The 26122-nt window shown below is 37.9% G+C and overlaps 1 long non-coding RNA gene across 2 annotated transcripts in view; it reads left to right on the top strand.

The window, feature by feature from the left end:
• The window catches only part of LOC143661751 (uncharacterized), a 111409-nt gene that overhangs the window by 72569 nt on the left and 12718 nt on the right, over positions 1–26122 (top strand). For both annotated transcript variants that reach the window (XR_013164802.1, XR_013164801.1), the window contains exons 3-4: positions 10430–10601; positions 12137–12220. This is a non-coding gene — a long non-coding RNA (uncharacterized LOC143661751). The remainder of the gene's footprint in view (positions 1–10429; positions 10602–12136; positions 12221–26122) is intronic.

Genomic DNA, 26122 nt, shown 5'->3' with positions numbered 1-26122 from the left:
AAAGCTTAAAAATAAGCATTGCTAGAATGAAGGTGACTGGCCAGTAAGTGAGTCAAAACAAGTCTCAGTATTCTTCTAAGAAAGTTAACAATTCAGGCTTTCTACAACATGATATCCACAGTTTCACCAGCTGTAAAAAAGGAGTCAAGGGCCAGAGAAATACTTGATATTCTTATTGTGTCTGTAATATTAACAAATTACATGACAAAAACATGACTCTATGGATCTATTGATTTAACTATGTATTTGTAAATTTTATAGTAGTCCAATCCTGTCATAAATTTATCTCCTTGTGCTCTTTGATTCAGCCTTGTGAATTTGCCTAGAAACAACCAGCCTCTACTCTTTCCTTTATAGTGCCTGTCTTCCCCCCTTTCTCCCATTCCTCAGAATGGAATTAAGGAAATTCATATCCCTTACTGGATTCCTGGCATAAGTTTTTATCTACCACTTGAAAAAAGCTACTTCCAAGCCACTTTAATCCTCATTTGGCATGCCCTGAAACAGTAGAACAAAATATATGAGGGGAAAAAGGAAGTACATTGTTATAAAATTCTTAAATTGCAGGAACAATGTTAATTCAAGATGAATTGTAATAAGTTAAATATACATATTGTGATCTGTTAACAGCTCTAAAAAATTAAAGCAAAGAAGTATAGCTAGAAAGCCAACAGGGTCAATAAAATGGAATGTTGAAAACTACTCGATTGATTCTAAAGAAGACAGGAAAAAGAAAAAGGGATAAATAAAACTGGAGCCAATAAAGGCAAAGAGCAATATGGTAGACTTAAAACAAACCACACTGCTAATGACATTAAATGCAATTGGACTAAGTATGTCCAATTTAAAAGGCAGTGATTGTCAGACTGGATGAAAAAAAAGCAAGACTCATCTAGCTATTTAAAAATATAGACTTTAAGTAAAAGTGGAGATGCCTTAGAAATAAAAGGATAAAAAGATATACAATGGAAACATCATAAAAATGTTGAACAGATTGTATTTATGTAAAATAAATGAGGATTCAAGACAAGATACATTTCCAGGGATATAAAGAGATATTTTCTTATGGTAAAAGGATTAATAAGTTAATAAGAATAACACCACCACCAAAAAAAAAAAAAAAAAAAACCCCACAAAATCAATCCTTTAAGTTTATGCACCTAATAATGGCAGGCAAACATATATGAAGACAGAATTGACAGAACCAAAAAGAAAAATAGACAAATACAACAACATAGTGGGAGATTTTCACAGTACTCTCTCTGGATTTAATAGAACAGTTAGACAGAAAGTTCAGTAAGAATAGAAGATCTGAACCAAAGTATCTACCACCTTGACCTAAGTGAAATTTATAGAACAAATTCACAAGGATAGATATATACTAGGCCATAAAATACAATTTAGCAAATTTCAAAAGACTGACATCACAGTAATTTTTCTTTGACCATAACACAATTAAATAGAATGCAATAACAGAAAAATATCTGGAATAATCATCAACTACTTGACAATTAAGAAACCTGCATCTAAACAACCCATGGGCCAAAGGAAAACTCACAAGAGTAAGAGAACATATTTTGACCTGAGAGATAGTGAAAAATCCAACATATCAGAATTTGTGTAATCAGCTAAAGTAGTACATAGAGACACATCTGTAGCTTTAAATATTGAAAATAGAAAAACGTTTAAGATCAATGATCTAGGCTTTTATCTTAACTTTGAAGATGAAAATCAAATTAAACACAAAATAAGTGGAAAGGAGGAAATAATAAAGATAATTAAAAAAGCAATGAAATAGAAAAAGGACAAATAATAGAGAAAAATTAATGGCGATAAAAATCAGAACAGTTGGGCGGGCCACGGTGGCTCAGCAGGTAAGAGTGCTTGCCTGCCATGCCGGAGGACCTGGGTTCGATTCCCGGTGCCTGCCCATGTTAAAAAAAAAAAAAAATCAGAACAGTGGCTGCCTCAGTAGGATCGACTTGGAGAGGCATGAGGGAACTTTCTGGAGTCAAGGAAATGTTGGTTATCTTGATAGATTATGGGTTATGTATGTGTATCCACTTATAAAAATTTATTAAATTTTATATTTAAGATCTGTATTTTTTTGGTATATGTAAATATACCTCAGCTATAATAAAGTAAAATAAAATTAAAGGATCCTGATATATGGGTGAAGCATTTCAATTCAGATTTTTTACGTATTATGAGAATTTACAAAGGGTTCTTTTCTAAGACATCAAATCTGGGAATACTCTTATTATTCATAATGCACTCACTTTTTCATACATCTCAGTTTCTGGGTTGCAGTTTGAGGCATTCATTCATTCAATAAGCATTATTGACCTCAGGTGTGTGACAATCACTGTCATTTCCAGTTCCTTCCGTAGCAGAGTCAAATGTAGGCACCAGTTAATTGCACTTGATAGCTGTTGAGAGAATCCATTCTTCTGGGCCAACACAAGACTTTAAGTTTTTTAGATTACAGCACTTAATAAGCATTGAAATTCTCTGCTTACTTCTCAGTCTCCTCTGGGTGATGGGCACTTTTTTATTTTTTAAAAACTTTTTAATTGTATAATATAACATATATACAAAGCAAAGAAAGAAAAAAAGCAATAGTTTTCAATACACACTTCAACAGGTAGTTACAGAACAGATACCAGACTTTGTCAGGGGCTATCATTCAACCATCTCAGATTCTTCTTTCTAGCTGCTCCAGACCACTGGAGGGTAGAAGGAACATATATTTTTATATTATCACAATTGACCTTTTTTTCTTTTTTGTGAAAAATAACATATATACAAAAAAAATAAATTTCAAAGCACGTCACAACAATTAGTGGTAGAACGGATTTCAGAGTTTGGAATGGGTTATAATTCCATAATTTTAGGTTTTTAATTCTAGCTGCTCTAACATACTGGAGACTGAAAAAAATATCAATATAATGATTCAGCAATCATACTTGTTTGTTAAACCGGACCTCTGTATAACTCCGCCATCAATTTTGATCTTTCTTTTACTTTTTAGGGGTATTTGGACTATGCCCATTCTAACTTTTTCATGTTGGATGGGGCTGTTAATAATATGGGATAGGGGGATGGAACTAGTTGATGTTCTGGAGAGGCTGGCCCCTCTGTTAGGACTTAGCTGGTCCAGGGACTCATGTGGAGGTTGTTGGTTTCTGGAAAGTTACCCCAGTGCATGGAAACTTTGTAGAATCTTATATATTGCCCTAGGTGTTCTTTAGATTGTCAGGAATGGTTTTGATTGGGGTTTAGCAAGCTATGATAGGTAACAATGTCTAACTGAAGCTTGCATAAGAGTGGCCTACAGAGTAGCCTCTCAACTCTGTTTGAACTATCTCAACCACTGATACCTTATTAGTAACACTTCTTTTTCTCCTTTGGTCAGGATGACATTGTTGGCCCCATAGTGCCAGGGCCAGATTCATCCTTGGAGTCATCTCCTATGCCTCCAGGGAGACTTTCACCCCTGGATGTCATGTCCCACGAATGGGGGTGGGGGCAATGATTTCATTTGCAGAGTTGGGCTTAGAGAGAGAGTGAGACCATATCTGAGCAACAAAAGAGGTCCTCTGGAAGTGACTCTTAGGCATACCTATAGGTAGGCTAAGCTTCTCTACCACATACATAAGCTTCACAAGAGCAAGCTCCAAGATCAAGGGCTTGGTCTATTGACTTGGGTGTTCCTAATGTTTGATGCAGTATCAGGGGTTTCCCGGTGGTAAAGTTTAATAGTTCCATATTTTTTCTCTCATCCTTCAAGTGACTTTGCCAAGACTTTTTGATTATCTGCTTAATATACTGTGGGATGTATCCAGGCATTAAATTAAGCTATACCAGATTAAAGGCCTTCGTTCTTGTTCTGTGCTCCCTGTGTTTGGATTGTTTAAATGATCTATCCAGATAAATTGAGTTAGATGATGTGCTATAGAAAATTTAGGTTCTGGGCAAAAACCTTTCTTCCTTCGGGGATGATGGGCTCTTAAGGGCAGGAAACTGACCTTTTTTTTTTTTTTTTTTTTAAATCAGTACCATAGAAGCTGGCACATAATAAATCTTCAAGGTATAGTTCTGATTCCCAAATTTGTGTTACATTTTTTGGTGGTTCATGTGGTCCTGGTATCAGCATGGTCTCTTCCCAGACTTAGGCTCCCTTGACAAATGTACACAATCAAATATGGGAGAGCATTAGACTGGTGTCTCTGAACAAATTTCATCATCCATTCTTACCTTTCCCTTTGAAATTTCTGAGTAGAGAAGATACCTTCCTTCCCCAGTTTCTTTGGGGGTACATCTTCGGCCACCAAACATTTATGTCAAATGCTACCTTATCCAGTTGGCAGAGCACCTTTTGTTGCCTTTTTGTTCATCTCTATCAAATCTTGCAGGGTTAGAATCTGCAAGCACTGAAGGGGGCCTGGAGTTCGAGAAGGGTGATTGCCTAGTTGTCATAGACTGGTGCTTTAGGACTAGAATTTGGGTCTCTTGGTACCCAGTTCCTTGATTTTATTAGTCTATCACTGGTTTCAAGACACAGGTGCCCTAGTTCCTGCTGGGTGGGAGTTAGTGAGAATGTAGTTATTAGCTAATGGGTCTCTGCTAATTAACTACTCCTCTTAAATCCAGCAGTGAGAGTCCTTAATTTACATTTGACAAGTGAATGTGGAGTGTTCCGTCAGTCATAATACAAATGATGCTTTAAGGGATCTTTAAAGATTGTTCTTAATGTAGAAACTTCAGGCAGGAAAGGTCACCGAGGACATTTGTGACCAGAGGGTTTCCACGGGTTTCTCCAGCCCAATTGGTAGGTGAATTCTTTGTCTACTCACAGACAATCCTGACCCCAGTAGCCTAAATGTGGGGTCCTTACACTTCAAGCTATCATACTTTCATTCCCACTCTTTTGCATGGGCTCATGGAAGCTGTGGAGGTGAAGAGGGCACACGAGACTCCAGGCCTTGCACATGAACTTGCTCCCCACCTCCACCCCACTACCCACCCCCATCATGTACCCCTTGTTCAGAAAGGACCCTGGTTTAGGCCCCCGAGATATTCTGTGGGAAGTGTAGAACTCTTTCGGTAGCCATGACCCTTGTGACTTGTAGTGAAAATTACATCTGAGGGAAGATATACATTTTGTTTGCCTGAACATTACAAACTAAATGAGCCTTAAAATATAATGCTGTCCTACAGAGAAATAATGCTGGCAGCACTGCAGAAGGAAATGGAAAATACTCCTACAGGAAATGAAATATCAAGCAGAAAAAGTAATTCTGTTGAAATAAACAAGGTGCCTGGAGACCTGAACTTGAATTTTTATTGGGCGACTTTTGATGAATTATTTCAGCTCTTTGAGACTTACTTTCTGCACTTGCAAAATGGAAGATTGGTGTAGATCATCTTTAATGATTTTAATGATTTTAATATCTTTAATGATTAATGATTCTATGAAATAGATCTTTTGACTCACAAATTAATAATTAAAACAACTGTATTAACAACAAATGAAATAGCCTCATTAAGTGATTATGGGTTGACTGATATGTTGGGAAGGTTGTAATCTGTTTACTTGTAAACTGAATTGAATACCTTAAAAGTGATGGCATACATTTCCCATTATTTGGGTCTCCAGTCAGTTTGTAGATTTTTTTTCTGGTTTCAGCTAGAGTTAAATAGTGCATTTTATATTTTAAAACAATTTCAGTGGAGAGAGGATGAGGAGGGTATTCTGGAAACCCCCAAACTTTGGCTTATGTTTTGACACTGTGGGAATTTCTCCAGCCAAGTATGAGAAATATTTTAACATAAGCAAAACCTCAGGAGATATTCCAAAATATATGACTATGTCTCAGAGACCTACTTAAACCCAAAGCTTAGGAGGTGTGTTTGAAGAACTCTTAGGTTTGTCTTATCTGATGAGGAAGAACCAAAATTAGATTCTTGGAGTGTTTCACCAGTTCTTGATATTAAAAGAAATGATGCAAATAAAGTTACAAATATTGACTTTAGTGCTTTCATTGTCTGACTTTTGTGCACTGTTCTAGTTTGCTAGCTGCCAGAATGCAATATACTAGAAATGGAATGGCTTTTAAAAAGAGGAATTTAATAAGTTGCTAGTTTACAGTTCTAAGGCCGAGAAAATGTCCCAGTTAAAACAAGTCTATAGAAATGTCCAATGAAAGGCATCCAGGGAAAGATACCTTGATTCAAGAAGGCCAACCAAGTTCAGGGTTTCTCTCTCAAGTGAGAAGGTACATGGCAAACACAGTCAGGGTTCCTCTCTCAGCTGGAACGGCACATGGTAAATACTGCGTCATCTGCTAGCTTTCTCTCCTGGCTTCCTGTTTCATGAAGCTCCCCTGGAGGCATTTTCCATCTTCATTTCCAAAGCACTGGCTGATGAACTCTCTACTTCCTGGTGCTGCAGCATTCCCTGCTCTCTCTGAATCTCCTGGCTTTCTCCCTTGTCGTTCTGTTTTATAGGATTCCAGTAAATTAATCAAGACCCACCCGAATGGGTGGAGACACATCTCTACCTAATCCAGTTTAACAACCACTCTTGATTGAGTCACATCTCCAGGGAGATGATGTAATTGCAGTTTCAAATGTACAGTACTGAATAGGGATAAGAAGAAACGGCTGCCCTCACAAAATGGGATTATGATTAAAACATGTTTTTTCTAGGGTACATACATCCTTTCAAACTGGCCCATGGCACTATTCCAAATCCTTTCAGGCTCACTCATGCTTCAGCTACCATTACAGTGAACTTGGCAGATTTCTCCAGTGTCACAGCTGCAGGCTGATTGTGCCCTGCTTCAAGCCTGTTCCTCACTCTACAGTGTCTCTGACATTGTGGCTGTGGAAACCGTTGGGCATTTATGCATGTGGAACCTGGGGGACAGGGCAGGTTCCTCCAAATACAGTGGACAACTCCTTCCCTTTCTCATCCTGGGAAAGGCAACCTGAGACAGGTTTATATAGTCCCACAAGACATAGCCGACCCATAGCAGGAGCGAACGCCATTATGCCTGTAGTGGCTTCCCCCTTTTCATGTTTCACTCCCCACTCCCTCATTCCTTCTTCCTGCGACTCACTCCCCCAAATAACTTACATCTACTTGGGCTCTTGTCTTTCTGGGAAAGTGAGTTAAGACAATACTCAATCTTGTTAAAAATCTGAAATATATTGTTAGCGTAGGCATATTTATCAAAGATTCAAGTTATCCATTTAAAATGTTTTATTTTACCTTGGCCCTGTGATTAGAATGTCTATACCATGGTCAGAATATTTCCACAACAAAATGTTCATTGGGCCAATTTTCTGTTTAATCAAATCATGTTGCAAGTTCCTGGAATAATTGGTCTCTTCCTTTCTTTTACATTAAAATGGCCTTTCAACAAACCAAGCTGACTAGATGACACAGTCCTCTGTTCCAAGGGTTACGTATGAGGGGAAACTTTGGGCACGAAAATGTCTGTATCCATATGTGCTGATGCTTGATAAGTGGCTTCCATGTTTGTTCTGTGTGCATTGTGAAGCAAGGCTCTGCATTTCAAGAAGTCTGAAAAATAGATCCAACTCCATCACATATTACTAAATGAGTATTTTACTAATGATATTATAGGAACATAGGGAAGAGGAGTCACACTGCAACCATATAGTAAGAACTTAATGAATTATTCCAAGGAATGGCTCTATTCTCCTTTAAGTTTCTCTCACTTGATACCATCCCCCCACCTAACCCTGGTCTCTAAAATGTCTTCTTTGTTGTTCTAGTATAACTGAGCCCTGCCCATAACTTTTGTAACTCACACAAACAAAGCAAAAGCCTATTGGGGACCAACACATCACTCCCTTCCTTAAGCACTCTCCTTGAAGGTCTCAGTTCACTTCCTTTCCACATCACTCCTTTCTGAGATCCTAACCTTTTCCCTCAATAGTACACAAACTCCTAAGGAGTCTTACAGTAGTCACGACATAATTAGAAGCCATTAAGTACATATTAAATAAAGAGAGGTAGAAATTCGGGTGATTAATTTAATCAGAATTGAAAATAAAACCAGAGGGAAATTGATGAGAGCATCAGTTACTTTCTTGGGAAGGCTTTTCTTCTCATGAGTGCCAAGTGCTTCACCACATGCTGTTCAGCTGAACCTGATATATCCCTGTGTCATGAGGGCAAAACCCAGAGAGGTGGTTCTGTGGAATCACCCAGACGTTCTAGCATTTTTTCCACTGAGTGATTGTGCCACGGAGGCCTCAGCTGGAGAGAACTGGCTGTCATGCGTCAGGACTCAGCTAAGCTAATGGGGCAAGAAGAGGTGGAGGAACCATTGTAGATGTAAAGAATTGCAAAAATAGTTAGAGAGGACCTTCATTACAGCATCTTTCAAGAAAGCCCTGTGTGTACAGAAACATTCTAAGCAGTCAGTTGACACCTGCTACTCCACAGATTCTATCTGGGTTATCTAAGCAGTTCACTTAGCAGTTCATTTGACTGAAAAGTTTGATCTTGAAGAATCCTAGAACCTGGGGACATTGGAGCTGGAAGGTAAGTGAGAAATCATCTGGCCCTCCCTTCACTCTTTAAATGGGAAATCTGGGTGAGGAGGAGTTATGCGACTTGCTGGAGGTTACTAGGTTAAATGCAGTAATGAACACAAACAGTTCCCCCAGTTTCTTGTTAATTGAGAACCAACCCTGAATGCTACTCGATTTTGTATTTCCTCTAATGTGTATGGATTTATAGTCTGGAAAAGCAACACAATCAATGGTGTCCTTAAAACACACACACACACACACACAAACACAAGAAACCGGACTAAATGAATTTTAAAATGATGAGTTGCTTAAAAAATACACTTAGTGGATGGAAATAACTGTGTTAATCACTCTTCTGTTAATGGCTTGGAAGCTTAAAGTGATTTTTAATCATTTATTTCATTCCCAAAGCTTTTTATGTCCATCTTTAAATAAATAGCAGGATTTAATCAGCAGAGTTAGGCAATTTCTCTCTTGAGAACTAGCATGGCATTGAAACTCATTGAGTTTCATAGCTACAGAATGCGGTCTGTTTCAATGGATCTCATCTTCTCAGACATTCCTCTAAGTAATTGTTGATATCTAAATTTGTGATCATAATTCAGCCTCTTAAACTCAGATTTGAAATGTGGTGACATCCTTTTAAAAGTGTAAGGAGCCTATGGATCCCATGAGATATTACAACACAGACCCCTGATCTAAATAGCTGCTTCTACTGAAATCACTCCAAACTGGGACAGCCATACAGAGGTATTCTAGGAGCCATACAATAAATCAAATTCATTTAGCATAGGAAAAGGGGAAGGGTATATTTTTATAGAGAAAAAGCTTTTTTTTCTCTTCAAAGATCTTGAAGACTTTCAAAAATCTCAAAGCTCCTAAGCCTACCATTGTTTGTCTTGATATGATGCTGGGCACATGGTAAACCCACAGTATGCCTGAGCTATTTGATCTGGAGATATATAATTTTAGCGTGCTTTAGAGTTTATGGAACTTCTCTTATTTGATCTTCCTAATACTCCTGAGATGAGATACATATTGTCATCCCCATCTTACAGAGGAATTATATATATAAATAATACATAAATTTACGTAGCCATAAATAATAAAACACAAACTTCAGAACTGAAGATTTTGACACACAGCCTGTATGGTTTCTCAGGATTGATGCCAATCATAAAAGGAAGTGGTAGAGGTTTTACTTTGTGTTTAAATAGGTGGGGAATTGGCAAATGATTTGGTTATTAGTAGAAAATGAGAAAAAAAGTCCATGCTGTTTTCAGGCTTCCTTTCTCAGAGACAACGAACAGCTCTGCAGATAGCAGTTCATGCCACTGACATGTGTACCCTGTGTCACATGTCTCCTGGCTATTTAATATATGGTACTTGGCCGGTCTGTCCTAGCTCAGCTAGATAGCCTTAGGAGTTAGGATTCTAGGTTCTAGTCTAGACTTTTATGTATTTTAATCTGAAAACTATAATTTTTTCAAATAAATGATTGCACTTTGTATCTCTACAAGATTTCTTCGGTTTGGACATCTCATGACCTCTTTGACACCCTGCTTCACACTCTTGGGGTCACCTTGCAGTCTCCATGAATATAAGAACAAAATCGTATGCTGGAGTACATATTTAATAATTGAGTTTGAATCTAGGTTTGGAGTAAGCCCTTGCTCTTACTACCTGTATGAATGTAGTTGAGTAACTTATTTTTTCTGAACTTCTGTTTCCTATACTTAGAACGCCAAATATATCTGTTGAGAGATTTATATGAGAAATTGAAAAATGCTATGCACATAAAGAAAATCCATAAATGGAAGCTATTATGTAATTGCTATTTTTGCTACCCCTGGTTTAGTTTAGAACAAGAGGGAGCACCTGGCTAAAATTCCGTGAAACCTTGCTGGTCACTAAATACAAAGATGATGGAAGAACAAATTGCACACAACAACAGTGAACAGAGATAAATTCCTCAGCAGCTATCTCCCTCAGTCTCAGTCAGCTACCCGGCAAAAGTGAAATCAATTCAGGTTTGTAAATATGAGCTGGGCTGGGCAAAGAGTGTTCCCATGTCAGTATTTGGCCACAGTAACTGGAGGAAGTCAGGATGGCCAGGTGGAGTCCTGTGGCTTAGCACGTGCACTCACTGGGTGTGTAGTTTAACTTCTCACAGCTTCAATTTCTAATGTATCACATGGGGTTAGGATAGGATTATACAGGTTAAATGAAAACAAACAAAAAAAGAGATATCCCAAAGCCCAATGCGGTGTCTGACATAATCTGCTCCTCCTGATCAAATCTTCTAATTTTCCATCTTGCTCTGTGTGGAGGCTGATCTCTTCAATTTGCATCGGCCTGGCTTCCTTGCAGAGTAAAACAAAAGCAAATGACCAGACAGCACACAAAGCAGGCCTGCTGATGCTGCATCACTGGGAAAAATCACCCAGGAGATGGAATCAATTAGTATAAGTATGGGTTTCTCACTGCCCTTTCATTCTAGAGCAATACACAGAGGTTTGCTCTCTCTTAAGAGAGCCTTACACTGTGGAATTTTAAGCCACATGATTATGGATGCTCCAGTTTCTTCTCTAGCTGTGATTTGGGGCTGTACAATTGAAATACATGATGTGGCAAAACTCTGACTCTTGCTGTTTGCCATCAGCTAAGAGTCTGAGTATGAGGGTTACCAGCTCCTGGGGTCCAAGACTTGTAGCTGTCCAGTACTGACTGTCTTAAGAACTGGGCTGTAACCAGCTTCCCTGATGCTTTGAAGGCCAGCTTTTTTCCTTCTCACTTCTCTATTTTCATTTGGGTTTGTACAATGAAAGGCTACAGCAAGAGATCAGAGAGTGGGTGGGCAGAAAGGAGAAGGTATTTCTTTTCACCCCCAAACCCCAGATCCTGCCAGGGCCTACATAATCATAGCCAATAGCTAAGCGTTTTCCAGAAACAACTCTTTTCCTTCACCCCTTGAGGCCTAAGGGTATTGCTACCTCTGGTATATTTCACCACCATTTTTTTTAATGCTTAACCCCCACTTTTATGAGTATTCCCTTCATTATACTCTCTTGAGTTAGGCCATCTAAATGTGCCATCTGTTTCCTGTTGCAACCTTGCCTGGTTCAACATGATAATATTTAATGAGTGTTTATTGCTTAAGATATGAATTTTGGCATTTGCTTATATGTCCTTTTGTATAAAAAGATATATGCCCTTAGAAGCATATAAGGAAGGATTTGAACTTATATTAGAAGGTAAATGGTTAAAAATGCTCTCCTTTGTTCCCTTCTATTTTCATTTCTTAAGAATGATTAAAAAAAAATGTTATGGGAGTCCCTTAGCTTTCTGTGTAGTCAATGTATATGTGGAAATAGGAAAGTTCTATCATTAGAGCAAAATCTCTTGAATTCTTTCCTAGCTAAAGATGACTCATTTAGAATTGTCAAAATTCTCTCTGTTTTGCACAATGCTCTAAGCAAATAAAATAAAAATAGCCAAGGAGGAAGCTTATGTTCAAGCTCTGGTACTAGGGTTTTTCCATGGAAAATTGATTTATTCTTCACAGGTCTATAAATTCAATTTACCTCCATGACTTCCCATATTGATACAAATGGAATGGATCCAAAGAAGGCTTACGCAGACATGTCTGGTAAACATTTCCCATTTTTCTTTCTCAATTAGATGAGCTAAAATTGCATTACAGACTACTCTGCTCAGAAAGCCCATAAATATATCTAATGTCCACTGTCTGGAGAAATGTTAAAGGGTTCAGGCAGCTGCCTTCCTGACCTCAGTTGTAATTCTTTCACATCTTCCAGTGAAGACACAGTTTTTCCTGAAGTCATTGCTAGCTAAGATCTGAAGAGACTGCCCCTGTGTGTCTGTTTATTTTTTCTGGATTAAGAAACATTTGAGCTTTCTATGTCCATTCATACTTTGTAGTTTTCAGGGTGAATCTGAACAATAAAGCTTGAGCTTGGTTTCACAAGCTATGATAACTCAGCATCAAAACTGATTTTGGAGAGATCATTCATTCACCATTCATTCATTCATTCATTGTCAAGTACTTCATATGAAGGTATTAGCCCTTCTTGAGGTGATTGGAAAGAAAATTAAAGAATTCATTGTAAAAACGGATAGTTCATATCTAAATATTTGAGAACGTGCCAATAATGGGTTTTGTATTATGTGGGGAAATAACTGATATGAAGAATAATAAAGTCCTTTCTTCTATTTTTAGAAGCTCAGTTCCGGTGGGGGAGATAAAGGTTAGAAAAATAATAAAATGCCACTAATACATTTTTAGCTTTGTTTCAGTAAATATATGAAATAATTCATAGTCACTTTGCTATTTTTAAATTATTTTTTCTACCCTGAACTGAAATAATTTTAACTTTCTAGTCTTTCCAGTAAGTACTGACTCAGAGAGCCAGCTTTACTGAGTATTTCTATGAGATGACCATCTTCAGACCATCATAAGAGTCTACTTGGCATAACAAAAGATTGTCCCCCATTGAATTGTCAGTTTTTGTAGTTTATTGAGAATACCAGTCCAAGAGGGTCTTTGAAATGAGATAGGGAACCTGGTACCTAAGAGCACAGATTCTAAAACCTGATGTCTTGGGTAAGACTCTACCACATAAAATTGTGCAGTGGTTGGCAAGTTACCTAACCTCTCTGAGAATCAGTTTCCTCATCTGAAAAATGGAAATAATAACAGCACCTACCTCATAACATGTAAAACACTTAACATGGCCATATATAATGGTCACTGAATATTAGCTATTATTGTTATTACCAACACTTCCTGAAGCTGCAGGAACATAAAAACTGGCTTATGTCTAATCAGGCATCTGGTAAACCTAAGAAGCATCTGAAAATCTGTGGCTGCTGCTAACTTCTCCATTTTATATACACAGAGTTATCTCTCCAAATTATTAAGATCACTTGTGCTTATTTAAGATGACTATATTTATATTACTTTTATATAACTGAAAAGGAAAATACAGTACAGTGAAACTATAACATTTTCCCCCAAACCACGAGTCAATGGACAAAGTCTCTGATAATTCCCATGTGTTCAAAAACCAACTGAACTATTTTCTTAATACTATTTTCTTTGAAAACTGTCAGATTCCATAAATAATCCAATCAAATCAATGAAACAATTTCAAAGATTTTGAAATGCTGAGAATCTTGCTCTAAATGAAATCAGTCTTAATAGCACACTCTCATTTATTTTAGGGTTATTAAGCTGTGGAGAAAGTTATTGGACATTGATGGTCCTTTTCACTTTCAGAATGAAGATGGTATAGTTTCAGAGGGAGAGACTTTGTTAAATTTCTAGACAAACTGCTTCTGGACCTCTGTGATTATTTGTCCCAATTATAATTGCATACACTAAATTCTGAAACCAACTTGGTTGATATGGCAAATGTGATAGGCGGCATCTGAGTTTTAATCTCTAAGGCTGTAGTATGTTGGAGCGCAGTTTCTGTATGAAAAGGCTGAACTTACAAGCTCTTCCATTCTCCCTCCCCATCCCACCTTTGCTTCTTAAATTAATTGATGCCAGGACTACCCAATGCAAATTCTCTCTATGGATTGTTGTGAATGCTGTTTCTGACAAGCTTTAGGTTCACAGATTTCATTTGATAATTTACAGCATTTCCTAAGCATATGCTCATGCAGACTGGCAAATAACTGTTCTCAGTCTTGTGACCATTTATCTGCGCAACACTTGCTGGTCAATATGTCACTCAGACACCACCTCAAAACCCTTTCCAGCAGGACACTCCAGAGAATCACAGCCACTCCACTGGAGCTGGCACATAGTAAGCATGCTCATTGCCTTCTAGGATTTATAGGTAAGCTTCAGTTATTTTCCCTCTAGTCAGTAAGTTTTTGCTCAGGATGTAGATACTCCTGATGCTTTCAAGTAATTTCTACTCTTGAGAAGTAGAGGGAAAGAAGAACTGTAATGGCAGGTGTGGTGGATGAACTTGGGTAGTGCAGTGTGAACATATTCTTGGTCCACGTTCTGGTGTGTGTGCACCTGTTGTAAATAAGACCTCTTCAAGATGCTACTTTAGTTAAGTAATGGAGAAACTGAATAAGGTTTGGATTTAACCTGGATTACTGGAGTCCTTTATGGGCAGAGTGAAAGTTAGATGGAGAAATAAGCCACATGGAGTAACCAGAAATTGGAAGTCAACCGAATCCGAAAGAGAAATGAAAAGATGCTGTCATGTGCATTGCCATGTGGCAGAAAAGCCAGGGGCCAAGGGTCACTGTAAGCCAGCCCCATAATACCAGTCTTGGGGAAAAAAAAAGCATCACTTTGTTGATGCCTTAATTTTGTTCTTTTAACATCAAAACCATGAATCAATAAATACCCATTGTTTAAGCCTACGCATTGTATGATCTTTGTTTTAGCAGTCAGAAAACTGAAAAAAAAAACAGGTCTCTGACGTTCTTGAGAAGAGTAGAGGATTCAGATTTGCAGGAACACAGTGTAAAAAGATGATTTAGTTTGAAAGCTGCTGGAATGTGCTATACCAGAACTGGAATGGCATTCAAAAAAGGGAATTTAATAAGATACAAGCTTACAGTTCTAAGCCTATAAAAATGTCCAAACTAAGGCATCCATGTAAAAATACCTTAATTTAAGGGGGTCAGGAATACCTCTGTCATCTGGGTAGTCATGTGGCTCACATCTGCAGGTCCCTTTCTCCTGAGCTTTGTTGTTTCAGCCTCTGCTCCTATGGGGTACCTCACTTTGCTTCTCCAGGACTGGCCTTCATCTCTTGGCTTCCCTTGGCTCTCTCCAGGTTCTTGTCTGCTTAACATCTCATGACAATGTCTTCTGGGCTACAAGTATCTCCAAACATCCATATCTCTCTTCTTCAAATGTTGCCATCTGTGTCAACTCTGTTCTGAAGTGTCTGTCAGCTCTGTCATTCCTGAGCTTTCTCCAAAATGTTTCCCCTTTTGAAGACTCTAGTAAACTAATCAAGACCCACCTGGAATGGGTGGGGTCACAACTCCATCTAATCAAAGGGTTACACTCACAATTGGGCATGTCACATCTCTGTAGAGATAATCTAATCAAAAGTTTCTACCCTACAATATGGAATCAGGATTAAAAGAAGTGGCTTCCCACAGAAGATCAGGTCAGGATTAAAATATGGCTTTTCTGGGGTACATAATAAATTCAAACAGGTCAAAATGAATAAAAAAACAACAGGACTTTTCACAGCCTCTTCATCTTCAGTCATTTGTTAGCAGTTATCATGAAAACAAGTCTTTAAATAGCTGATCGCAATTTGGATTGTCTTCTTAGATTTCAAGAAGAAGGTCACTGAAATTGTTTAAGGAAAGACTATGGAAAGGGTAGCAGCACAGAACTTCTTCCTTTGTCCCAGTGATTAAAAAAAGAAGCCAGAGAAAACAAGAAAGAATCATGAAAAGCACATGAGATTTCAAGTTGACCAAGACGGTCATGTAAGATACTCTAGGGTGCCACAGAATCTTTGAACAACTAGCAAAAACTAGCAAAGCTATTGTTTGGTCCCAGACCAAGCTTATACAGAGCACAGGAAGGTGAAGCTGCAAGACTGAAAACCACACCAGGTACAAAAGTGGACATGGGTTTATTGGGAATTACAAACAGCAGAAGTTCTCCTCTGGCAGCCATTTACACTTTAGCTCTCTGCAAAGGTAACAGAAATGCACGAGGCAATACATGATTTCAGAACAAAGACATTCCATATAGTATGAGGACATCAGGTCTTTAGCATAATCATTAAAGGGCCTAAGATGTGATGTTTTACTAAAGTTAGTGTTTAAGACTAAGATACAATTAATGCCACTTTTATTTATTTATTTTTACATCTATAGTTAACATTCTTCCCCCTCCAGGGAGATTGTTTACCTCCTTGACCTTTGTCCTTGGCTAAAGTGTGTCTGTTATGGGCTTTTAGGAGAAGGCCTGGGCATTGGGCCACAATAGCCATCTTTCTCAAAACCCAAGAAAACAGTTAAAGAATTGCAGTAGCTGGGCAAGTGTCAGATTAAGAAAACACAGCCTGAGCCTGGTGCCTGACTTCCGGAGAAGATGGCGGCTTAGTAAGACGTGCGGATCTTAGTTTCTCCTCCAGGACAGCTACTAGGGGAGTAGAAACGATACAGAACAGCTCCCAAATTCATGACAGAGATAAAAAAGACAGCGTACCCCATCCTGGAATGGCTGGCTGGCTGAGAGAACCCGCTCTGGTGAGATCGCCGAGGGGCGCGGGCTTCACCGGGAGGGGCGGCAAGTGGCCGGAGTCACTCCCTTCCCCCTTCCCGGGCCGGCTGGGAGAATTGGACAGGCGGTCCCCTCAAACCGCGGTGGCTGGCGCCCACACCACGCGCGGCCCCCCGGACCAACCGAGAGAATTGGATCAGAAATCCCCAGGCCGCGGAGAACGGGGACGGGGGTGGGCCCCTTCCAAACCCGTGACTCCCCGGGAACGTGCACTCTCCCGGGTGGGCTGCTGCGGCTGGCGCCCTCCCACCACGCTTGGCGCCCTGGGCTGACTAGGAAATTCGGACGGGCGCTTTCCTGGGCTGCAGCAGCCAGCGACCCTCCCTGCGTTTGGACCCCGGGCCGGCTGGCACTCTTCCAAGCCGCTTCGGCTAGCGAACCTCCCGGACAGCGAGAGTTTTCCAAAGTTAAAGGACCCACAGCACCTTTTACTGGTGGGACCCGCAGACAAACGTGTGACACGAGCGCCACCTACTGGGCAGGATAAGAAAAACAGAACCCAGAGATTTCACAGAAAAATCTTACAACCTTGTTGGGTCCGACACCCAGGGAAATCTGACTAAATTCCCAGACACCAGCAGCAGAAGATAACTGTCCATGCTCAGAAGATTGAGAATATGGCCCAGTCAAAGGAACAAACCAATAGTTCAAATGAGATACAAGAGCTGAGACAACTAATGCTGAATATACGAACAGAAATGGAAAACCTCTTCAAACATGAAATCGATAAATTGAGGGAGGACATGAAGAGAACATGGGCTGAACATAAAGAAGAAATAGAAAAACTGAAAAAACAAATCACAGAACTTATGGAAGTGAAGGATAAAGTAGAAAAGATGGAAAAAACAATGGATACCTACAATGATAGATTTAAAGAGACAGAAGATAGAATTAGTGATTTGGAGGATGGAACATCTGAATTCCAAAAAGAAACAGAAACTAATGGGAAAAGAATGGAAAAATTTGAACAGGGTATCAGGGAACTCAAGGACAATATGAAGCGCACAAATATACGTGTTGTGGGTGTCCCAGAAGGAGAAGAGAAGGGAAAAGGAGGAGAAAAACTAATGGAAGAAATTATCACTGAAAATTTCCCAACTCTTATGAAAGACCTAAAATTACAGATCCAAGAAGTGCAGTGCACCCCAAAGAGATTAGACCCAAATAGGCATTCTCCAAGACACTTACTAGTTAGAATGTCAGAGGTCAAAGAGAAAGAGAGGATCTTGAAAGCAGCAAGAGAAAAACAATCTGTCACATACAAGGGAAACCCAATAAGACTATGTGCAGATTTCTCAGCAGAAACCATGGAAGCTAGAAGACAGTGGGATGATATATTTAAATTACTAAAAGAGAAAAACTACCAACCAAGACTCCTGTATCCAACAAAATTATCCTTCAAAAATGAGGGAGAAATTAAAACATTCTCAGACAAAAAGTCACTGAGAGAATTTGTGACCAAGAGACCAGCTCTGCAAGAAATACTAAAGGGAACACTAGAGTCAGAACCGAAAAGACAGAAGAGAGAGGTATGGAGAAGAGTGTAGAAAGAAGGAAAATCAGATATGATATATATAATACAAAAGGCAAAATGTTAGAGGAAAATATTATCCAAACAGTAATAACACTAAATGTTAATGAACTGAATTCCCCAATCAAAAGACATAGACTGGCAGAATGGATTAAAAAACAGGATCCTTCTATATGCTGTCTACAGGAAACACATCTTAGACCCAAAGATAAACATAGGTTGAAAGTGAAAGGTTGGGAAAAGATATTTCATGCAAATAACAACAAGAAAAGAGCAGGAGTAGCTATACTAATATCCAACAAATTAGACTTCAAATGTAAAGCAGTTAAAAGAGACAAAGATGGACACTACATACTAATAAAAGGAACAATTAAACAAGAAGACATAACAATCATAAATATTTATGCACCGAACCGGAATGCCCCAAAATATGTGAGGAATACACTGCAAACACTGAAAAGGGAAATAGACTCATATACCATAATAGTTGGAGACTTCAATTCACCACTCTCATCAATGGACAGAACATCTAGACAGAGGATCAATAAAGAAATAGAGAATCTGAATATTACTATAAATGAGCTAGACTTAACAGATTTTGTAGGACATTACATCCCACAACAGCAGGATACACCTTTTTCTCAAGTGCTCATAGATCATTCTCAAAGATAGACCATATGCTGGGTCACAAAGCAAGTCCTAACAAATTTAAAAAGACTGAAATCATACACAACACTTTCTCGGATCATAAAGGAATGAAGTTGGAAATCAATAATAGGCGGAGTGCCAGAAAATTCAGAAATACGTGGAGGCTCAACAGCACACTCCTAAACAACGAGTGGGTCAAAGAAGAAATTGCTAGAGAAATTAGCAAATACCTTGAGGTGAATGAAAAGGAAAACACAACATATCAAAACTTATGGGACGCAGCAAAGGCAGTGCTAAGAGGGAAATTTATTGCCCTAAATGCCTATATCAGAAAAGAAGAAAAGGCAAAAATTCAGGATATAACTATCCATTTGGAAGAACTGGAGAAAGAACAGCAAACTAATCCCAAAGCAAGCAAAAGGAAAGAAATAACAAAGATTAGAGCAGAAATAAATGAAATTGAAAACATGAAAGCAATAGAGAAAATCAATAAGGCCAGAAGTTGGTTCTATGAGAAAATCAATAAGATTGATGGGCCCTTAGCAAGATTGACAAAAAGAAGAAGAGAGAGGATGCAAATAAATAAGATCAGAAATGGAAGAGGAGACATAACTACTGACCTCACAGAAATAAAGGAGGTAATAACAGGATACTATGAACAACTTTACGCTAATAAATACAACAATTTAGAGGAAATGGACGGGTTCCTGGAAAGACATGAACAACCAACTTTGACTCAAGAAGACATAGATGACATCAAGAAACCAATCACAAGTAAAGAAATTGAATCAGTCATTCAAAAGCTTCCTAAAAAGAAAAGTCCAGGGCCAGACGGCTTCACATCTGAATTCTATCAAACATTCCAGAAAGAATTAGTACCAACTCTCCTCAAACTCTTCAAAAAAATTGAAGTGGAGGGAAAACTACCTAATTCATTCTATGAAGCCAACATCACCCTCATACCAAAACCAGGCAAAGATATTACAAAAAAAGAAAACTACAGGCCAATCTCTCTAAAGAATATAGATGCAAAAATCCTCAATAAAATTCTAGCAAATCGTATCCAACAACACATTAAAAGAATTATACATCACGACCAAGTAGGATTCATCCCAGGTATGCAAGGATGGTTCAACTAAAGAAAATCAATTAATGTAATACACCACATCAACAAATCAAAGCAGAAAAATAACATGATCATCTCAATTGATGCAGAGAAGGCATTTGACAAGATTCAACATCCTTTCCTGTTGAAAACACTTCAAAAGATAGGAATACAAGGGAACTTCCTTAAAATGATAGAGGGAATATATGAAAAACCCACAGCTAATATCATCCTCAATGGGGTAAAATTGAAAACTTTCCCCCTAAGATCAGGAACAAGACAAGGATGTCCACTATCACCACTATTATTCAACATTGTGTTGGATGTTCTAGTCAGAGCAATTAGACAAGAAAAAGAAATACAAGGCATCAAAATAGGAAAGGAAGAAGTAAAACTATCACTGTTTGCAGATGATATGATACTATACGTCGAAAACCCGGAAAAATCCACAACAAAACTACTAGAGCTAATAAATGAGTACAGCAAATTAGCAGGTTACAAGATCAACGTTCAAAAATCTGTAGCATTTCTATACACTAGCAATGAACAAGTGGAGGGGGAATCAAGAATCCCATTTACAATTGCAACTAAAAGAATAAAATACTTAGGAATAAATTTAACTAAAGAGACAAAAAACCTATATAAAGAAAACTACAAAAAACTGCTAAAAGAAATCACAGAAGACCTAAATAGATGGAAGGGCATACCGTGTTCATGGATTGGAAGACTAAATATAGTTAAGATGTCAATCCTACCTAAATTGATTTACAGATTCAATGCAATACCAATCAAAATCCCAGCAACTTATTTTTCAGAAATAGAAAAACCAATAAGCAAATTTATCTGGAAGGGCAGGGTGCCCCAAATTGCTAAAAACATCTTGAGGAAAAAAAACAAAACTGGAGGTCTTGCACTACCTGAATTTAAGGCATATTATGAAGCCACAGTGGTCAAAACAGCATGGTATTGGCATAAAGATAGATATATTGACCAATGGAATCGAATAGAGTGCTCAGATATAGACCCTCTCATCTATGGACATTTGATCTTTGATAAGGCAGTCAAGCCAACTCACCTGGGACAGAACAGTCTCTTCAACAAATGGTGCCTAGAGAACTGGATATCCATATGCAAAAGAATGAAAGAAGACCCATATCTCACACCCTACACAAAAGTTAACTCAAAATGGATCAAAGATCTAAACATTAGGTCTAAGACCATAAAACAATTAGAGGAAAATGTAGGGAGATATCTTATGAATCTTACAATTATAGGCAGTTTTATGGACCTTAAACCTAAAGCAAGAGCACTGAAGAAGGAAATAAATAAATGGGAACTCCTCAAAATTAAACACTTTTGTGCATCAAAGAACTTCATCAAGAAATTAGAAAGACAGCCTACACAATGGGAATCAATATTTGGAAACGACATATCAGATAAATGTCTAGTATCCAGAATTTATAATGAGATTGTTCAACTCAACAACAAAAAGACAGCCAACCCAATTACAAAATGGGAAAAAGACTTGAATAGACACCTCTCAGAGGAGGAAATACAAATGGCCAAAAGGCACATGAAGAGATGCTCAATGTCCCTGGCCATTAGAGAAATGCAAATCAAAACAACAATGAGATATCATCTCACACCCACCAGAATGGCCATGATCAACAAAACAGAAAATGACAAGTGCTGGAGAGGACGCGGAGAAAGAGGCACACTTATCCACTGTTGGTGGGAATGTCAAATGGTGCAACCACTGTGGAAGGCAGTTTGGCGGTTCCTCAAAAAGCTGAATATAGAATTGCCATATGACCCAGCAGTGCCGTTGCTAGGTATCTACTTAAAGGACTTAAGGGCAAAAACTCAAACGGACATTTGCACACCAATGTTTATAGCAGCGTTATTTACAATTGCATAGAGATGGAAACAGCCAAAATGTCCATCAACAGACGAGTGGCTAAACAAACTGTGGTATATACATACGATGGAATATTATGCAGCTTTAAGGCAGGATAAACTTATGAAGCATGTAATAACATGGATGGACCTAGAGAACATTATGCTGAGTGAGTCTAGCCAAAAACTAAAAGACAAATACTGTATGGTCCCAATGATGTGAATCGACACTCAAGAATAAACTTGGAATATGTCATTGGTAACAGAGTTCAGCAGGAGTTAGAAACAGGGTAAGATAATGGGTAATTGGAGCTGATGGGATACAGACTGTGCAATAGGACTAGATACAAAAACTCAAAAATGCATAGCACAATAATACCTAATTGTAAAGTAATCATGTTAAAACACTGAATGAAGCTGCATCCGAGCTATAGGCTTTTGTTTTGTTTTGTTTGTTCTTACTATTATTACTTTTAGTTTTTTTCTCTATATTAACATTCTATATCTTTTTCGGTTATATTGCTAGTTCTTCTAAACCGATGCAAATGTACTAAGAAACGATGATCATGCATCTATGTGATGGTGTTAAGAATTACTGATTGCATAAGGACAGCACAATACTACCTAATTGTAATGTAATTATGTTAAAACACTGAATGAAGCTGCATCTGAGCTATAGTATTTTTTTATATATATTTGTATTTTTTATTTTTATTTTTTCTCTATATTATCATTTTATTTCTTTTTCTGTTGTCTTGCTATTTCTTTTTCTAAATCGATACATATGTACTAAGAAATGATGATCATACATCTATGTGATGATATTAAGAATTACTGATTGCATATGTAGAATGGAATGATTTCTAAATGTTGTGTTAGTTAATTTTTTTTAATTAATAAAAAAAAAAGAAAAAAAAAAGAAAACACAGCCTTAAAAACTGTAGGATAATCTTATGGTGTCATTGCTGGCCACATCCATGTCCTCCTCAGTGCAGTGTGGAGGTGGCTTGACACCTACTGTGGGTCTCTGGCTGAGTTCTGGAGGGAGAAGATTGAGTCCTGTATGCTTACTGGAGTGCCTGTATGTTGGTGCCACTATATTGGGTGGCAGCATGAAAGAATAAACTAGGAAATTTCTCTGGCCCAACTTCCCAGAACTTGACTGCCAGTAGAGGCAGTTTGTTGATAGCTAATGCAGTGTAGGAAACAAGTAAGTTAAAGCTATCTGGGGCAAAGAATTAGTGACTTTAAGACACAAAAGAGCACTTGGAAGGAATTTTATAAAGAAAAGTTTTATTAATGATTTGTGGTGATGGTAGCACAATATTTTGAACTTAATTAACAGCACTGAATTATATATGGGAATCTTGGTTAAAAAGGAAATTTTAGGTTGTACGTATGTTACTAGAATAAAAATTTAAAAAATGACAACATAGGACTGTACAACACAAAAAGTGAATCCCTAAAGTAAACCATGTACTATATTAATGGTACAATGATGACAATAGTCTTTCATCAGTTGTAACAACTGTATTACATTAATATAATATGTTAATAATGGAGAGTTATTGGGAATTCTGTATTTTCTAAATGATTTTTTTTCTATAAACCTACAGCTTCTCTAATGAAAAGGAAGAAGAAGAAATCACAAAGGAAATTAGGAAATATCTTAAGGTGAATGTAAATGAAAACACAACACACTAAAAGTTAGGGGATGCATTCAAAGAAGTTAGGAGGAAAATTTATAGCTCTAAATGTTTATATTAAAAAGAAAGATCACTATTAAATCAGAGGCATAACCTAACAACTGGAGTATTTAGAAAAAGAAAAGCAAGCTTAATCCAAAGTGAGTAGAATGATCAAAATAACGAAGATCGGAGCAGAGATAAATGAAATAGAGAATAAAAAATAGAGAGAATGAATGATAGCAAAAGTTGGTTCTTTGAAAACATGAATACTATAGACAAACTTTTAGCTAGACTGATAGAAGTTAAAAAAGCGATAGCACACAAATAAGTAAAATCAGAACTCAAAGGGGGAAACATTACTACCGACCTTTCAAAAATGAAAAAGATTACAAAAGAATATTCTGAAGAACTGTAAGTCAACAAATCAAATAAACTGGATCAAATGGATAAAGTCCTAGAAATACACAATCTTCCTACAATGACTTGAGAAGAAATAGAAGCTCTCAACAGACCAATAACAAGGGATTGACTCTATAGTGAAAAAATCTCACCTCCATGGTTTCTGCTGAGAAATCCACACATAGTCTTATTGAGCTTCCTTTGTAGGTGATGGATTGCTTTTCTTTTGTTGCATTCAGAATTCGCTCTTTGTCTTTAACATTTGGCAATCTGATTAGTAAGTGTCTTAGAGTATGTCTGTTTGGATCTATTCTGTTTGGACTATGCTGTACTTCTTGGATCTGTAATTGTATGCCTTTCATAAGAGATGGGAGGTTTTCAGCGATTATTTCCTCCACTAGTCTTTCTCCTCCCTTTCCCTTCACTTCTCCTTCTGGGACACCCACAACAGGCATATTCATGCTCTTCATGTTTTCATTCAATTCCCTGAGATCTTTCTCATATTTTTCTGTTCTTTTCCTTATCTTTTCTTTTGTGTGTCAGAATTCAGATGTCCAGTCCTCTAATTTATTAATCCTTTTTTCTGCCTCTTCAAATCTGTTGTAGGTTTTCTTAATCTCTTCTATTGTGCCTTTCAGTCCCATAAGTTTTCTGATTTGGTTTTTAAAAGTTTTGAATGCTCTTTTTGTTTGCCTAAAGTTGTCTTTATATCCTCTCTCAGTTCATTGATTTGATTTTTGATGAGATTTTGCATTCTGTTTGAACACCCTGAATTAGTTGTTTCAACTCCTGTATCTTATTTGAAATGTTGGTTTGTTCCTTTGACTGGGACATATCTTTGATTTCCCTAGTATTACTCTTTATTTTTTGTTGGCATCTAAGCATCTGAATTCCTGAATTAGTATATTCTGGAGGTTTTACTGTTTTCCCTAGGGTTTTCTTGTTGCATGGCTTTGTTCTCTGTCTGTTATTTGACATTTAGTTCAATTTATTCTAGACCTTTAGCATAAGTTCTGTTTAACTGATTAGAATTTTTCAGTCCTTGTTTTCCTATTTCTTGCCCTGCCTATATGGAGACTTTTTTTTCCTGAGGAGGGTCTCCTCAGATATTATAGGTCCCAGTCAGATTTTCTCAGACAAGACAGGCCCACATCTCAGGAGGAGAGAGTAGCCAACATCAGTTTTCCCTGGGGGTGAGACCCAGCAGGTCAAAAGACTTTCCCATGAAGCCTCTAGACTTTGTGCTTTTCCTATCCTGCCCAGCATGTGGTGTTTGTCTGCTCATGGCTTCCAACCAGCTTAAAGTGATTATAGTGCCTTTAATTTCAGCAGACTCTCCCTGCATGGTTGAGACAGAGGTGGGGTAATAAGATGGCTTTTATTACTTCTGCTTTCCAGCCCTGGGGTCTGAATTCATTGAAGGAGGGATTCCACTTGAGCTGGGATCCACCCTGTTTTCTTGGGGAAGATAATACCTTTTAGGAAATTAACTCCTTTCACCTGACTAGTTGCTTTGTCTCTCAGGCAAGCTTAATTCTGCCCTTGCCTGGGGCAGTGCTGGATCCTAAAGGTGTTTCCAATTCTATCTAATGAGCTGTTTATGGAATATATATATATATATATAAAGCAAAAAAACCTTTCCAGAGCTGGACCTCTGCTCCTCAGGTTTGTCAATCAAAAGCTTGAGTTGGTATTTGCTCTATGTATCTCCAGGCTCTATGTGCCCCCTTTCCTTGGGGTCCAGCCCTTTCCCAGTATTTTGTGCTAGATAAACTAACTTAAAAAAGCCTCTGTTTTTTTTTTTCTCCATCAGCCCACCCCCTTTTTGCCAGGGTGAAAGCTCCTAGTTTATTTAGTGCTTATTCCAGGTTTATCTGTGCTGGGGTGTTTTTTTCAATAGTCAGAATTTGTTAATTGATTCTGCAATTGAAGGTTAATTGAGAAAAGCCCTTGCTGCTGATGAAGTCTGCTTTCTT

The sequence above is a fragment of the Tamandua tetradactyla genome, chromosome 17 (assembly GCF_023851605.1).
Source record: "Tamandua tetradactyla isolate mTamTet1 chromosome 17, mTamTet1.pri, whole genome shotgun sequence".
Taxonomy (NCBI): Eukaryota; Metazoa; Chordata; class Mammalia; order Pilosa; family Myrmecophagidae; genus Tamandua; species Tamandua tetradactyla.
This window is presented reverse-complemented; position numbering and strand designations above follow the sequence as displayed.